Source organism: Choloepus didactylus, chromosome 1, assembly GCF_015220235.1.
Source record: "Choloepus didactylus isolate mChoDid1 chromosome 1, mChoDid1.pri, whole genome shotgun sequence".
Lineage (NCBI taxonomy): Eukaryota > Metazoa > Chordata > Mammalia > Pilosa > Megalonychidae > Choloepus > Choloepus didactylus.
In genome coordinates this window covers 195,311,060-195,328,590 of record NC_051307.1, presented here as the reverse complement: position 1 = coordinate 195,328,590, position 17,531 = coordinate 195,311,060, and the positions used below count along the sequence as shown (strand labels likewise).

Sequence of the window (17,531 nt, the reverse complement as noted above, 5' to 3'; positions counted from 1 at the left end):
AGTCTTAGAAAGTGATGGGTCTCAGCCAGGGGTGGGAGGGAAGAAACAGGGAGAAGAGCCACAAAAAATACAAGCTTTAGAAAAAATAAAGAGTGGAATGTTGAATTTAGAGATGGCATAAATCTAGTATCCAAATGAATTCTCTGCACCCTCATGGAAATAAGAAAAGCAGTTCAAGAAACTTTCGGTCAAAGTAAAAATTATTTGTCAAGGAGAGTAAGAGAAATTGCAAATTTAACTATCTCAGCCCACCTTGCTGTATTTTTATGGGAGAACATAAAATGCTTATTGTAATGGTGTTTCCAATCTGGGGATTTGAGAAAGCCTTAAGAAGTGGTCCTTGAAAGCATTAGGAGTCTTCACCAGGTCATTGCCTGGCAGAAAGAAGGCTCTGGCTGGATAATATCTGAGCATGGGTTCACCTTTTCTGTCTCCCTCCAATAGAGTGGTTTCTATTATTGGCAGCTGGGCTGTTATCTACAACCCAACACATGACTAGTAGCCACAGTGGAGTGGAGGGTGCTGGAAAGGCATGTGCCCTCAGAGCACCAGCGTGGGGATTCAGGGCACCCCAAGGCAGGAGCAGACAGCTGTAGGCACCTCCAAGGGACAGAGCCAGGCTGAGGCACAGAGAAATGTTGCTGCCCAGACAAATTCTGCTGCATCATGATTTTATCCTTTTGTTCTGAGCATCCTCCCTATGCCCAGCCCTGGGCCAGGAAATAAGAACACCAATGTGAAGAAGGCTTAGCCCTGCCCTCAAGCACCTTGATGTCTAGTAGTAAAAGTACAAATGGTCCAATCATTTCCTGGGTCAGTTCTGCCCACCCCAAAGCCTCTCAGAAAATTGGCCTTTCCCCACTCAAGCAAGCAAACTTGGAGTGTTGGAAGCCGGCCTCCTCCTGCTTCAGGGGAGAATCAAAAGGCCTTTGATTTCAAAAGTCCATGCTGCTAGAGACAAATTGAGCTCTGCTGTCTGCCTCACGTTGGGTCACCTAGGTGATGGTGGGCTTGGAGCCAGACTTAATTTGACAGAAAATCAATGCTGGTATCTAGCTAAAAATGGTGTATTAAACACATACTATTCCTTCTCTTCCTCTTTGAAACACCTCACTAACATGACAGTAAAGGGGTTTTATATTTAAGGAACAAGTCCATAAGGACAAAGAAAACAGGAGAGGGGGCAGTTGTAAGCCTATTTTGAGAAGCTGGAAAGCTAGTGAATGAGTGGAAACTGCCTTAGCAGACCCACAAAAGCTGAACCCTCAATTGGAAAGCAGAGGGCAAGACTCAACACGATTTACACCAATAAGCTCCCAATGGGTCAAGAGTTGGTGCCACCAGGTACCTCCAGAAGTGGGGGTAAAGATGAATCAGTGGTTGAGGATTGGTTGAAGGTCTGTTAAAGAAGAAGCTAGATCCCTGTATCACTTGTTCCACACTGAATCCAAGCAACTGTCCCTCTTCCACCTAGCAAAAGACTAGGGGTTTATTCTATGGAGAGAGAAAATAAGAGGATCTGTATACTGGGGGACACCTGATACAGTTGAAGGCAGTGGGACTGTACTGAAAACAGGAGTTTAAAGAGAAGATTACATACCGAACATTGAAAGATTGAAAGGTTCTCCCCAGTAACCAATGCAATAGCTAAAACTAGACCTGTAGTATCTTGAGTTCAACTATTTGCAACCTCCCTCTCACCATCCATGCATTTTCTTGATGGGAACAACTCTAGCAGCAACATGTCCTGCTTTGCAACCGTGGAGGCAATTTGTTGCTTAAGCCATTAGAAGCCAAAACTTCCATGACATTATCTGCTCGGGGTTCTTTATGTCAGCTATAGGCACATTTTGACAAAGTTTCACCATCTAGCAGGGCTATGCCTCTCACCTGCTCCCCTATGACTACCAGGTGTACAATTATTGAGGGCTGTACACCCCGTATTGTGGGGAAATTTATGCCCATTGCAAACCTTTGACCACTGGGAGACCGAAACCAGTGGATAAATTCTTTCCCTTTCTCCTGGACAAGTGATCCTAAATTCAATTTATGCAGCCTCTTGGACAGGTCCATTAGATCAAGCAATAAATTGCCAGTTTAATGACACATCCTCCTGTCATCTGTACCTACATTCCTATTTTTGTCCGTGTGCTTTCTGAGATTGCATTCCCTAACAAAATAACACATAAGCCTTCTGCCTCAGGCTCTGTGATTGGAAAGTAAGATTAAGTCAAACAAAACCACCTCACTGTGAAATTTCAGAACACTGGGGAAAGAGTGTACAAGTTTTCAGTAGGAATGGGGAAAAAAAACAGGTTTTATACAAAGTAATGAAGAATCAGAGTGGCTTTGGACATTTTAATTGCACCACTGGAATCTAAAGCACAGTAGGGGAAAGCCTTCAAAATTCTGATGGAAAAGTGATTTCTAGCTTAGAATTCTGTACAAAGCCAAACTATCAATCAAGTATAAAGGTAAAATAAAGAATTTTCAGGCATGCAATGTTTCAAAAAGGTTTACTCCTCATGCATCATTAAACTATCATATAAGCTATAGGATGAAATGATCTACCATAATCACAGGGTAAACCAAGAAAGAGAAAGACATGGGATCCAGAAAACAGACTGATGGTAAAGGGAGATCCTAAGGCAAGAGCTGTGCAACAAACAAAGAGAGCAGCCAGTTTAGGAGGGACCAGGTCAGAAGGCTCTGGGATAGGGGATTTCCTAAGAAGATGAAATTGATGTATGTGCTTGAATCTATTGAAAGGAAGTTGATATGGTGATTGCAGTTATATCACATACATCAAGTTTATCAACTCTACAAGTATACGAAAAACTAAGCAAACAAAAGAGACAATTATTAACTCCAAGGGGAAAAATTGTGCATAAAAGGAAAAATAATCATATGTACTACACTGCTCAGCTGTGAATAGCTTTTTTGTGATCAAAATTATGTAAATACTGATTAATAATCTAGTCAAAATTATTATCTGATTATACTGGGAGAATGAATGGATGGGAATGGTTTGTATGGTGGAGGGGAGGAAAAATGCTGAAAGACCCAAATCCTCGTCTACCATTGTGGTGGTTTGAAGCTGTATGTACCCCCAAAAAACAGGTTCTTAAATCTAATCCATTCCTGTGGGTGAGAACCCACTGTAAGTAGGACCTTTGGGGTTACTTCATTAAGGTGTGGCCCAGCGCAGTCAGGATGGGTCTTAATTCTGTTACAGGACTCCTTTACACACAGAATGAATTCAGACAAGAGAGTGGGAAAACCACAGGAAGCAAGAAGTTGAATATCAACAGAACCCAGAAAACAACAGAGAGATCAGGAGATTCTGCCATGTGTCTTGCCACATGACAAGATAAGGACCAAAGATTGCCGGCAGCCAGCCCCAGAATGCCACAGTCTTCTGGAAGAAAGCATCACCTTAATGGCACCTTGATTTGGACTTTTTCCCAGCCTCAAACCATGAGCGAATAAATTCCCATTGTTTAACCCAACCCATTTCATGGTATTTGCTTGAGCAACCTAGGAAACTAAAACAACCATAGGGGAAATAATGGCAAAAACTGAAAACATCAAGAATTAATAATATAAACAAAAACTTGGGCTTGTATTTCATGTATTTTTTATTGAGTCATGCTTTTAATTTTATTTTTCTAATAGTTCATTTTTATTATAGTTTATAAAATAGTTTATAAAATTATTAATCTACAAAAGAATCACATTCTTTAAATGGTCCTTAACCACAGATTGTTCGAGAAACACTACTCTAGTTTCCCCACTCTCATTTTTATAGATGAGAAAGAAACTCGGGGAAGCTGTGATTGGGTTACCCAGTGAATTGTCTTGTTTTGAGAAGACAGTAGGTGGATCTGGGCTCTTGTGTGCATATTTCATTCTTTGTTTTATATTTTGGGTCTTAATTAATTAATGACATCTGACCGGTTAACCTAGACAACTCGGGGAATTGAAGGCCAAGTATCATGTCTAAGCTCTCCAGAATCTCAACTGCTAAGTGAGGTGCAATCAGCTTTGCCCTGAATATCTCAGCCTGTCCCCAGTCAACTGACCAGCTCTCATCTGAGATTACCTGGTTTTATTTTCCATGGCCTGACCGAGGCATCCGTCCCTGGTGAGGACATGCTAAGTACTAAAACTTCATGTTGGCAAGCCTAAGGAAAAAGGCATCTGTCACCCCTACCTGTGAACACCTGAAGCCTGCTGAAACTTCTTCCAGCCAAGAGACAGGTGGAAAAACCAACAGGTTCAGAATCCAGGCTCCCAGCATGCAGGTAAATGTCACCAAAGCAGCCAACACCAAGGAGATCCTTGTGCCAGTTTGGATGTACTATGTCCCCCCAAATCCATTATCTTTGATGCATTCTTGTGGGGGGCAGGCTTATGAGTGTTGATTAGATTAAAACCTATTGATTGTTTCCATGGAGATGTGACTTAATCAACTGTGGGCAAGACCTTTGATTGGATAATTTCCATGGAGGTGTTACCCTGCCCATTCAGGGTGGGTCTGAATTAAATCACTGGAGCCATATAAAAGTGTTCACAGACAGAAGGAGGTGCTACAGCCAAGAGGGACACCTTGAAGAATGCACAGGAGCAAAGAGAGAAGCTGCAGCTGAGGCAGATATTTTGAAGATGGTCATTGAAGCTGACACAGACATTTTGGAGAACGCTATTTTGAAACACAGCATGGGAGCAAGAAGACACCAGCCACGTGCCTTCCCAGCTAACAGAGGTTTTCCGGATGCCATTGGCCATCCTCCAGTGAAGGTACCCGATTGTTGATGCCTTATTTGGACACTTTATAGCCTTAAGACTGTAACTGTGTAACCAAATAAACCCCCTTTATAAAAGCCAATCCATTTCTGGTGTTTTGCAAAATGGCAGCATTAGCAAACTGGAACAATCTCAATAAATATAAGAATGAACGGATAAATGAATGAAGTGCATATGCTCAAAGAATGACACAATAGTGGGGTTCAATTAATACTTGAGGGAAAAATCACCTTCTTTGGACCAATGGTCTCAAAACATTTTGATCATATATCCTTAATGGTAAAATAAATAAATAAATAAAGCACAACCCTCCAATGTAGGTTTATTAATTTACAAATTATAAAAATGCATTACTGCATGAATATATTCATTGCAAAACATAAACCTGAAGTGAAAATTGTAAAAGAATTAGGTAAAATAAATGTAAACAGAAGTTCTAATATTTTCATACTGTGCCCTTTGATCTAGAAGCAATGTGCCTTCTTCACACATAAGATGTCTGGCAGGCAGTGACTTGAGTTTGTGTCCATTTATTATTTTCTTAATGCATACATATCCATAGTGTTATAGAGATAATTTGAAGGGGCTATCGCACCTAAATAAAGAGGATATTTTCCTGTGTAAGTCAGGAGAATCAACAACATTGAGGTTAAAAGCCTAGAGACTCCATCAGAAATAAATGAATCAAATGAAGTCTGGGTAGAGTTGAATAGGAAAATCAGAATCTGATGAAACCTGTAGTCCCCCAACAGTAACAGATGAAAATGTGAGAACAAGTCAGGATACAGGGAACTTGAGAATTGTTGAGCTTGATTTTTGAGAATAAAAAAACTAACGAATGAGGTTTCTGCTGTGAGCCAGTATTTATCTAACTTGGCACTATCCAATAAAAACATAATGTGAACCACATATGAAATTTTAAATTTTCTAGTAATCACATTAAAAATGAAAACAGGTGAAATTTATTTTAGTAGTATATTTTATTTAACCCAAAGTATCCAAAATATCATTTTAACATGCTATCAACATAAAAATTATTGAGATATTTTAAATTTTTTTGTACTAAGTCTCCAAGATTCAATGTGTATTTCATACTCACAGCACATCTTAATTCAGACCAGCCACATTTCAAGTACTCTGTGGCCATACGTAGCTGGTGGCAATCATATTGGACAGCACAACCCAAGGCACATATCCTTGGAACCCCAGGAGTTCAGGGAGCATTTAAGAAACACTACAATAAAGGATTAACAGCACCAGCTTTGTGCTCATGGATCACTCAGACCAATGCAACCACAAACACAAACGCAGACAATATTTGTAGTATGTGGAATCCCAACTTACAGATCCTAAAATTAGGCAAAAATTAAGTCTAGATCAAAATTATCCTGGAAAATCCCTGAAGAAAGAGACTGAAACACTATCAGTTTCTCCTACTGACTTAGAACAGATGCTGTGCCTTTTGTCCCAACAAAATGAAACCACAAAGTTGGAATATTCTTGCAGTGCACCCAGCCTCCAAGATTACACATTAGCCCTTCTAGCAAGGGACTGTGGGAAAGGGAGTGTCTGAACATGGACCTGCCCAGCTCTGCTCACATTTGAAAGGACACTAGAGGTGATCAACACCAGATTTCTAATCAGCAAGTTTTCTATGCTGTCTAGTTTCTAGTAATAAAAAGCACCCACTTTGGATGGATTGTATGGTTTTATTAAACCATAATAAAATGCAATAAATTGCATTTTTTTTTAAATAAAAAGCACCCAAAGGGGAAGGAGGTGTATGTGACAGGGCAAGAAGGAAGCCAAGGACCTGTCTCATGGGCAGCAAGAACCCTTGAGGAGACCTGAGGTGGGAGCAAGGGTGGTTGAGGAGAGAGGCAGGGGCCAGATCCTAGTGATGCAGGGTAAGAGGTAGAGGTGTGTCAAGCATTCAACTGGCAGGAAGCCTCCCTAGTGCTCAGGATTTCTTTCTCCAAAGCTAAGCATGACTGCCTCCCCTTTCCCCTGCCATTGCCCCATCAATGGAAAGAGTATTTTGCCCTGGAGGTCCCTAATGTGTGGTCTAACTGGATGTGCTGAGTCCTGTCTGTCCCCACCTTCCCCTTTACCCCTCTTCACCTCCTTGGTTCCTGGCAAACAAAGTGCTCCTGGAAGTCGTAGCTACTGCACCCCAGCCTCATTGAATTTCAGTTCCCCTCTTTTGAAGGGGATAAAATCAATCAACATTTCCCACCAGCTCCTCGTCTGCAGCTTTGTGCTCATGGATCAATAAGCAAGCACTGTATTCCTGTCCACACATTTGCTGAGGGCCACGCGAGCCCGCAGAGCACAGACCAGTCCAGTGTTTCCTAACACCTGGCTCCTTTTCCTCTGTTCTGGCCTCCTGCCCTGGTCTGGCTGAGCCAACTCCATTTCAGGTTGGATGTGACCACATGCTGTTCGGATTAACTTGCATCCCGTGTTAGGAGAAACGATCCCTTAGCCCGGACTATGGATCACCAAGTTCTACTGAGAAAAGCAGGAGCTGGAAGGGTTACACGCCTGTCCTCGGTGTCATGAAATGGTAATTCTTGCCGCAAGCAACCCAGGGTAGGCTTTCTGGACTAGTTCCAAAAGGCCAGGGCCCTAGTTAGACAGAGCTCTGCCAAGGAGAAGATCTGGCACTGGGTTTTCCCAATGCTGGGGCATCATGTGTAGTTGGTGGGTGGAGAGGGGCAAAGCTAAAAGAGAGGCCAAGGAAAGAGCGCTGCTTCCATGCAGGAAAACAAGGGCTGCACCCCATCTGCCCTCCTGCAACGGGCATCTACCAGCTCAGGGTTGTGCCATGGGGTTCCAAAAGAATAGACTTTTCCCTGCCTTCAAGAGATTTAAATTTAGTTAAGGAAATGAGTCCAGGGCAAGGCCTTAAAAGGCAAAGCTGGCAAGTAGGGAAATTAGTCTTCCACTCTCACACCTCTCTTGTCCGCGTGCCCCATCCTGACCTGTAACACAACGAAAACTAACTATTCCATAATCTCAGCCATCTGTTGAATGACTATACAGTTAACCTCACGGGAGCAGAGCACTCTAATACAACTAACGTGAGGAGAGTATATACAAATTATTAATGTCCTTTTCCTATTTGCCTTCTTGAGAAACTGAGCCATCTGTAATCCATCTGCCTAGGGCTGTAATAGAGGAATGTCATGAAAGACTACGCAAAGAGTTAGACCAAGATGATGTTCACCTTCAGGTACACAAAACAATATATGCAGAAATACATGGTCTTGCAGGCATCACTGTTTTCTTGGGAGAGGATTTCCCAGATTCCTTCATCTCTCTTTAGCATCAAAAGCCAAGCTTGGAGGGCCTCGGGCAGGACAACTCAGAGGCATGTTCCACACGGTCTCCCAGGAGTCCTCGGCAGGATGGAGCTCTAGCTGTCCACAGAGATGACCTGTTCAGTAACGCACCCTGCATTGGCTACTTTCCTTTCCCTGTCCCACTTCCCTCCCTTACCTACTGTTTTCTGCTGTCTTCCAAATAAATGACCTGCACTGGATTCTTTATCTAGAGGTCTGCTTCTGGGAAAGCCAACCTAGGACATAACCTTAAAGGGCAGTTATGCTAATTAAATGAGGTAATTGCAAAGGGCTTGCAACATACCCAACTCATCGAGGATGCTCAGTGTGTCCTCCAGGAGGAGGAGGACTCCCCACCCTGTGCTGCCAGCAAGTGAGGTACATCTCTGGAGGGGGGAGTCCGCACAAAGTGGGGTCAGAGCAGCCTGTGGGTGTGAGGACATGCATTTTTGGAAAATCTGAAGTATCTCCCCACAGATTGGGAATCACAGATCTCTCTCTCTCTCTACCCCCCCCACCCCCACCCCAGACAGCAGGTTGCACACTAAGTATCTCCCACTTGAAAAACAGAAAAGTTGGGCCAAGAGGGAGCCCCCATAGAGCAGGGAGCAGAGGCCAGAGGTAGAACCAGCAAGGACCTTCTGGGGGCCTCTCACCCTCAGACGTGGCAATTCTACCCCAGGCCCCCAAACTGGATCCCCAGACATAGTCACACCCCAAACTACCTTGCTGGGACACTCACAGAGGGAGCTTTAGATGTCACCACAGGTGAGGGGCACAGAGAGAGGGCAGGAAGGAAAAATTCTACATCAACTGCCCCAACCGAGGAACCCTGGCTCATGGGGTTGCCCATCTCAGGGCCCCTTGGCCCTGCCACAGAGGGAACATTATTCCAGCCAGGGCCTTCCAGCCCAAATTCCAGCCTCAGCTCTGATTTACTGCTCAGCACACAAAGGAGCATGGGGTGTGCAGTTCTGCACAAGGGTCCTTAGTACACACAGCTCCACGGGCAGAGTGACCTACTTACCGTCAGAAAGATAAACAGCTTCTCAGAGTCTGTGCACATTCTCCAGGGAGACCACAAATCCTCAGGCTCGGTGGGGATGGCCCGAGGCCCACAAAGCACAGGCTGAGAAAGGAGCTGAGTACTGGATTGAATTCCCCCAAAATTCAAGTGTCCCCAGAACCCACATCCACCTGGAACCTCAGAATGTGATCTTATTTCACATGACGGTCTTTGCGATGTAATTAAGGTAAGGAACTCAAGATGAGGTCATCCTGGATCAGTACAGGCCCTAAATCCAATAGACACGTGTCCTTATAAGAAGCAGAGAAGGAGAAGACCCACGGGAGAAGATGACCATGTAAAGACAGGCAAGTCTGGAACGCCAGGAGCCTCCAGAAGCTGGAAGAGGTGAGGAGAGTTCTCCACCAGAGCCCTGAGAGGGAGCAGGGCCCTGCCGACACTTTGATATCTGATTCTGGCCTCCAGAGCTGTAAGAGAATAATTTTCTCTTGTTTTAACCCACCAGGTTGTGGTAATTTATTATTGCAGCCCTTGAAAATACTACAACCCCACATCAAAGGTCTCAGGGGCAGCCACCCAGTCCCCGACCACAGGGCTAACCCCCAGGTTGAATCTGCTCACCAGGACCTTCCTCCAAGCCCCAAGCTTTCCCGAGCTTCCTCTGAAACACAGACTCAGAGGCAGCTGCCCCAGGTGTGAAGCCCAACTCCATTCTGTCCTTACTGCATGAACTTGGGCCCCAATTTCCCCATCTGTACAAAGGGGACAATAACAGTACTCCCCTCGTAGGGTGAGCCGTTCATTAATTCATTCAACAAACATAGTCAAATACTATTCCAGGCAGAAGAGATGATGCATCATGAACAAAACAGACAAAAGCCCCTCCCTTTACAGTAGTGACATTCTGGTGGGAAAAGAATGTGGCTAGTCACTCATAAAAATAAAATAATTTCACTGAGTACCGGGAGGGTTATATGAGCGGCTATAGGTAAAGCATTAAAAAAGAGCCTGGCATAGTTAGGTTCAATCAGTGTTAGTTGTTGTGAGTACTGTTACTATTTCTCCATTATTACTGTTGGCATATATCAGTATATATATATACTATACTATCTATACTATGAGTACATATTTGTATTATTACCATGACCAGATCATGACATCCTAGCAGTGCCCATGGCTTACCTCCACTGCAGGGATACTGGAACTGTGTTGAGAATGAATGGCCTACGGGTGGGAGTGGGAGCTCTGCCTGCTCCCCAGGATGGACGGGAGGCAAGCGAAGGCCCTTTATCTCCCCCTCCCTGTTTGCTGGTTGCTCTACTTCAGTCTCGAGGTTGATTATATGTTGGGATTTTTGCAGCCCTGCTGGCCCCAGGAGTCCTCTTTGTATCCTTAACTGAATTACCATTTTGTTCCAGCTCACAAGAGCTCCAGTGTGGGAACACCACAGGCCAGATGGAATTTTGGAGATCCCATCATTTGTTGGAAATTTCTCTGGCAGCTTTTGTACTAACCGCCACTCGAATGGCTCACAGGCCCAGGAGCGGGGTTGGAGTGGGAAGGGGTGGGGGCTGCTGCTGAAATAATAAAGCGTGTTTCTCTCCAGGCCGTTCCATTCCAGCCTTGCAGAGATTTCTACCCTCTGGCTGCTCTGAAGCTAGGACCCAGCCCCAGAGAAAGAGGGTATAAAGGCAGATCTGTCTCTTCCAGAAATACTTCTCCTCTTCTCTGACCGAACTCATGACAAAAGGGGAAGCTGAGTCAATTGGAGACACCTCTGGAAAGAATCCACCTCACTCTCCATCCTAAATCCCATCCCAGTCTCCAGCAGGTTGAATGGGCTTCTACAGGATTAGCCCTAGAGGAGACTTTGCAAGCTGGGATCCACAGGCCAAATCTGGCTTGCAGATGTGTTTTGTTTGGCCTGAAGTTTTTTAAATAAATTCAAGTCAATGTTTAAAGACCTGGATTTTTCACATAAAAATCCAGATTTCCAGCTTCCCTTGAAAAAGTGGAAATTGTACCCACACCTTGGGCTCATGTTCCCACATGGCTTGAGTGTGGCTTCCGTACTCATTGATGTGCTCTCCGTAGTTCACCGCAGGCCCCACCACTCCCTATTGCCTCTCAACACTTGCTTTATTGCTTTTCTTCTAGAAGATAAACACTTCTCTGACCACAGCTCAATAAAACTTGAGAAAATAAAACATAAACTGATTTTTTTGTTATTATACCCAGCTGATTTCATTCACTTATATCAGCAGCCTGGCCCCTTCAGCACTTCAGTTCTACCTCTTGGTCCAGGGCTGCACTGTCCAATACAATAGGCACAAGTCACATGTGACTATTTAAATTTAAGTTATTAAAATTAAAAATTTCCATTCTTCAGTTGCACTAGCCACATTTCAAGTGTTCAATAGCCACCTGTGGCCAGTGGCTCCCATATGGACATACAGGATAGAACATTTCCATCACTGTAGAAAGTTCTACTTGCAGTTCTACATTACAGAAAGACAACTCTGGAGAGATTTAAATATAAGTTAGAGGAGACTAACAACCTATCAAAACGTGTTGAACACGTCCTCTGCAACTACGGTGTGCTGGGTGCTGAGGGGTGACAGGGAGATGATATGCATTGGAGCTGCTGCCTTCCAGGAGTTCTCTAACTGGGGAGAAAGCCATAGCCACAGACAAGGGGTCATGGGAAAATGCCCAGGATACCTACCCCAGAGCCTTTCAGAGTCAGGGAAGAGGGTCAGGTCTGTTTTTACTACACAAAGAAGATGTTCTGCTTGTCCATCCATGCCCTCTGGGCCCAGCCCCAGGCAGAAAACTGCCAAAGGCTTCCAGAAACAGGAGCTCCCTCAGCCTCCTCATGGAGAGGCTGCTCAGTAATTAGATGTCTGAGGCTCAGTCCCACTCATATTTTGGAGGCTCTCCAACCAAAATTCACAGTCAAGTTTGGCTTTAGAGCTTGCACTTCCTATCAGGGCTTCTCCCCCAGCACTGTCCCTCCCCATCCCCACCCCTAGCTCCAACACTCCCCACTCCACCTGCATCTGCTCTCACAGGTCTCCTCCCCGGGGCTGTCCTCTCCCCAGGGTTTCCCAGTCCAGCTCTAGCCTCCTGTGTAGTGAGGAATTAGTGATGTCCAAAGAGATCTCAAGCCTTTGCCCTTGGAAAGTGTCCCACTAGGAAGTGATCACTAGGTCTCTGGAATGTCCTGCCTGTTAGGAGTTGTCTTTGCTTGCTTGGGGACTTTGGCCACTGGACAGCCTAATAGTGTGACCGATGATGGGAGCTTTCGGCCACGTGTATCAATTCCAACCTCCGAAGGAACTGTAGACTAAAGGTTTTGGCCAGCTCCAAGAAGGGCTGGAGACTAAAGGCTAGCCACGTGGGCAGGATGTGATGGAGACTGGGTACCAAAAGTCTCAAAAGCTTGGGTGAGTGTCCCTGGTTGGCAATACTCTACGCTGTTACCCATTGAGGCTGGGAAGAGGCGATGCTCTCCATGACACCTCAGCGGGAGGACGACAGGAGGCTTCACCTTTGGGCCCCTCCCCGACTCTGCCCTCCTAATTTGGAACTAATTTGTATCCTTTAGCTATAATGAAACTATAATTGTAAGTATATCTCTTTCTGGAGTTTGATGAGTCATTCTAGGGAATTATCAAACCTGGGGGTAGGTGAGGGAACCCTGAAATTTGTAGCAGGCTGGTGTGAATGAAGGGTGGTTCTGGGGACCCCCCAGCTTGTGGCTGGTGTTACATTTCATGGTTTGGCTAAATTCATGGTGTCTCCCTTCCAGGGCCTCCTACTCCAGCCTTGCCCTTCCCTCTCCTCTCTCTAAACTGGATGCTCCTGGGACCCGCATCCTCAGAGCAGTGTTCTATGAAACAAGCTAATTTCCAAGGATATTTACCTTTAAAAGAAAATTTCCAAAGACAAGATATCAAAATCAAAGTGTGAGTATTTTGAGTCTGCGTGCGAATATTTTGGGGTTGACTGAAGGGCCCATATTGAAGCCCTTTGTAGTTATGAACTGCACGATTGGCCATTACTCTGTCGTTGATTCCATTTATTTACTTCTAAGAGGGGTCAGATTACAGCAGTCTTGACCTTTAAAGGATTAAGGATCCAATGAGCTAATGGATCAGAAAGCTGCAAAGCCACAGCAAATATATGTTATTAGTGTTAAGGGGAGATTATCTTCCAGCACCAGCAGACACTAGAAGTTTGCTGAAGGTTAAATTTCAATGACCCTGGAGTGGAGGCTGAGGGAAGACACTGTCAGGCAGAGCAGGCTTTTGGTACTCCGCCAAATCGGATGGCACCGATGAATAGCTACCCAAAAGGCAGCTTTTCTGAACATTTTTGGAACCAACGTCCCCTCTGGCAGCCTGGGGGAGCCTGTGCCAGCATGAGTGTGTATGTGAGAGGATGTGTGTGGGTGAGTATGAATAAGCATGTTTGAGTGGGTGTCTATGTAACTGTGTGGGAGTGTGAATGGCTGAGATACCAGCAAGAAGGAGACTCATAAGAGAAGCCCCAGGGGCCTCTGACACCCCAGACAACATCCTTACAGGAATTTTCTCCAGTCCAGGGTGGTCTGTCCCAGCCCCCACCCCACCCCCACTCGTTCCCCTAGACATATCCAAGAGACTTCAGGGGTCCTGCCTGGGCTGTGGGGCTCTAGGCATCCCCTGACCTCCTCCCCACGGGCTGGAAGCAAAGAGCCCCACATGGTCAGATCAAGAACACAGGCTTAGGACTTGTTCAGGTTAGGGTCCAGCTGTGACCTGGGCAAGGCACTCGGTTCCCCTAAGCCTTAATTTCCTCATTTACAGTCACACGTGGATCACAGAACCACACATCTGATAACTAAACTTAGATTACAGAGAAGGAACTGGTGCTGCCGCCCCAGGGGCAGCTGGAGAACAGCACTCCGTGAAGCTGGGGGGCAGTTTACCTGGAAGGACACACCGCGCCCGTGGGACCTGGCCACGCAGACTGCCCACCATGCAGGTGGGTGTGCGGTGGCTCTCACGCCAGGCAGCACCACTTGGAGCCCCTCCAAAGAGACCCAAAGGCAGGTGGGATTTTCCACAACAAACAAGCATCACTCATCATTCAAAAAGAAAAAGAAAGCGAGAGATTTTCAAAGTCTATCAGGCCCAAGGGAAAATGTTCTCCTATAATTAGGTCAGGAAGAGAAACAGCAGGCAATAGTCAAGTTTCTAAGAATTCCTACGTCAACTCTAAGTTCCAAAAAAGAAAGATTAATGGGCTTCTGAACCCTAGAAGAGAAGCCCAGACAGGCAGAATGGGGGCTTAGAAGAAAGAGACCATGCAGACTGGAATCAGAGAGAGTAAGGACACACTCCATCCACAGAACACACCTCTTCCAATGCCTTACAAGAAACATTCCTTGCAAGCTCGGAGGGCTCCAGGCTGGAGGGGGATGCTGGTTTTGCTCCCTCCCCACCTCAACACCCCCTATGCTCCCCCATTCCCCCTCCTTCCACCTGGCTGGTAAAAGGGTTTTCACATAATCCCTGGGGATGGAGTTCATTCACCTCCTGTGGGGAGAGGGAAGAGGCTGTGAATCCCACACTTGTTAAAATTACAACCCCCCAGTGCCACAGGTTTGACGATATTTGGGACACATCTTCCCATCTCAAACATACCACCAAACAGTTGTAAGTACCAAAGCAACTAAAATCTTTCCAGAATATCTTGTGAATCTCCAGGGGCCTCCAAGGCACTGGAAATCTCTCGTAGCACTGGAGTTAAGTATGTCCTGCTGCTAATGCTCCCGTGCAGGAGCATGGAGCGGTGGTCAGCCTTCATCCCAGGCCAGCGGGAAACAGCACTGCTCTGTCCGAGGGCCAGGCTGCCACTGCAGCCCAGCTTGGAACACGGTGCCAGCCTAGGCTGGAGCCCCGCGCCTGGCTGCATGCCCGGCTCAGGCTCCCGCGCAGGGCCCACAGGTGCAAAGGCCTCTGTGTTCTGTCTCTGTGCCTCGTTCCCTTCATCTCACATCCATTCATTTCTGGCTCCGACGCTTCTCTTTCTTCTCTCCCTTTCTCTTTCCTGACCCTATCTCCTCTGTTGTCTTTGATTAGTTCTTTGGCTGATGGCTTTTCTGGAAGATTCCCTACCCACCTTAGCTCCTAATCATGGATCCATGAACCCACTGCCCAAGCCAAGGATTTGAATTCTCCAGATGGTTCTGGAAGAGGCTGTTTGCTCATTGCAAGCAAACACCCTCGAAAGCCAAACAAAAACTGCCCACAAGTAAACAGCGTGTGACACAGTCCCTTTCTCCAGCCACTTAGCAGAAACCCAAGCCGATTGCAGGCAGGGAAGTTGGGCTAGGCGGGATGGAGCAGCCACAGCCCCTGCCCACTGTCCAGCAGGGGTGGTCGGCTGGGCCTGGGGCCAGGCGGAAAGGAACCGCCGTGGCTGTGCGGACTGGCAGAGGGCACCAGGGATAGCAGGCAAGGCTGCTGATTCAATCTCTTTACTTGTGATTGGTCTGTTGAGGTCTTCTACTTCTTCTAGAGTCCTTGTAGATTACTCATGTGTTTCTAGGAATTTGTCCATTTCATCTAGGTTGTCTAATTTGTTGGGATACAGTTGTTCATAGAATCCTCTTATGATCCTCTTTATTTCTGTGGAGTCAGTAGTAATGTTCCCCCTCTCTTCTAATTTTATTTGTATCTTCTCTCTCTTTTTGTTTTTTCAGTCTAGCTAAGGGTTTGTCAATTTTATTAATCTTCTCAAAGAACCAATTTTTCATTTTGTTGGTTCTATTGATTTTTTGTTCTCAATTTCATTTATTTCTGCTCTAATCTTCGTTATTTCTTTCTTTCTGCTTGCTTTGGGATTAGTTTGCTGTTCTTTTTCTAGTTCCTATGGGTGTGCAGTTACATCATTGATTTCAGCTCTTTCTTCTTTTTTCAATATAAGCATTTAGGGCAATAAATTTCCCTCTTAGCACTGCCTTCACGGCATCCCATAACTTTTTTTTTTAATGCAATTTTATTGAGATATATTCACATACCATACAATCATCTGAAGTGTATAATCAATTGTTCACAGTATCATCATGTAGTTGTGCATTCATCACCACAATCAAATTTTGAACATTTTCATTACTCCAAAAAAAATAAAAATAAAAATAAGAATAAAAATAAAAGTAAAAAAGAAAACCCAAAACATCTCATACCTTTCCTCCCTCACTATTATTCATTTACTTTTTGTCCTTATTTTTCTACTCATCTGTCCATACACTGGATAAAGGAAGTGTGAGCCACAAGGTTTTCACAATCACATCATCACACGATATAAGCTACATACTTATATGATCATCAAGAATCAAGGCTCCTGGGTTGTGAAACTTAAGTCTCTTTTATTCCATAACATACCTCCTCCTCACTACACCTGATCATCCACATATTTTTTCCCTCCATGCCATTTGTTTGTTGAGCAACTTGGGTTGTTTGTCTAGATTTGGTGCAGTAGACACTCTTAGTGTTTAATGTGTTCCTCTATCTCTTTATTTCCTGAAAACTGGTAGTTAGATTACAGTCTTGATTGGGTTCAGGTTGCGTGTGCATGTGCGCATATGAGTATGTTTGTACACTTGTGTGTATCTAAATGTTTTTTTGGGGTGGCCAAGACTCTTGCCTAGGTGGTGACGTATACTTGCTTTTTTTTTTTTTTATCTTCATTTTATTGAGATATACTCACATACCACGCAGTCATACAAAACAAATCGTACTTTCGATTGTTCACAGTACCATTACATAGTTGTACATTCATCACCTAAATCAATCCCTGACACCTTCATTAGCACACACACAAAAATAACAAGAATAATAATTAGAGTGAAAAAGAGCAATTGAAGTAAAAAAGAACACTGGGTACCTTTGTCTGTTTGTTTCCTTCCCCTATTTTTCTACTCATCCATCCATAAACTAGACAAAGTGGAGTGTGGTCCTTATGGCTTTCCCAATCCCATTGTCACCCCTCATAAGCTACATTTTTATACAACTGTCTTCAAGATTCATGGGTTCTAGGTTGTAGTTTGATAGTTTCAGGTATCCACCACCAGCTACCCCAATTCTTTAGAACCTAAAAAGGGTTGTCTAAAGTGTGCGTAAGAGTGCCCACCAGAGTGACCTCTCGGCTCCTTTTGGAATCTCTCTGCTACTGAAGCTTATTTCATTTCCTTTCACATCCCCCTTTTGGTCAAGAAGATGTTCTCCGTCCCACGATGCCAGGTCTACATTCCTCCCCGGGAGTCATATTCCACGTTGCCAGGGAGATTCACTCCCCTGGGTGTC

The 17,531-nt window shown here is 44.9% G+C and overlaps 1 protein-coding gene across 3 annotated transcripts in view; it reads right to left on the bottom strand.

The window, feature by feature from the left end:
• The window catches only part of GASK1A (golgi associated kinase 1A), a 93,994-nt gene that overhangs the window by 57,343 nt on the left and 19,120 nt on the right, over positions 1-17,531 (bottom strand). The window contains exon 1 of one of the 3 annotated variants that reach the window (XM_037848387.1): positions 14,888-15,095. The exons of the other annotated variants lie outside the window; for them this stretch is intronic. The gene's annotated coding sequence lies outside the window, so the exon portion shown is untranslated. Of the gene's footprint in view, positions 1-14,887; positions 15,096-17,531 lie in introns of those variants that run through there. 3 annotated transcript variants of the gene reach the window in all.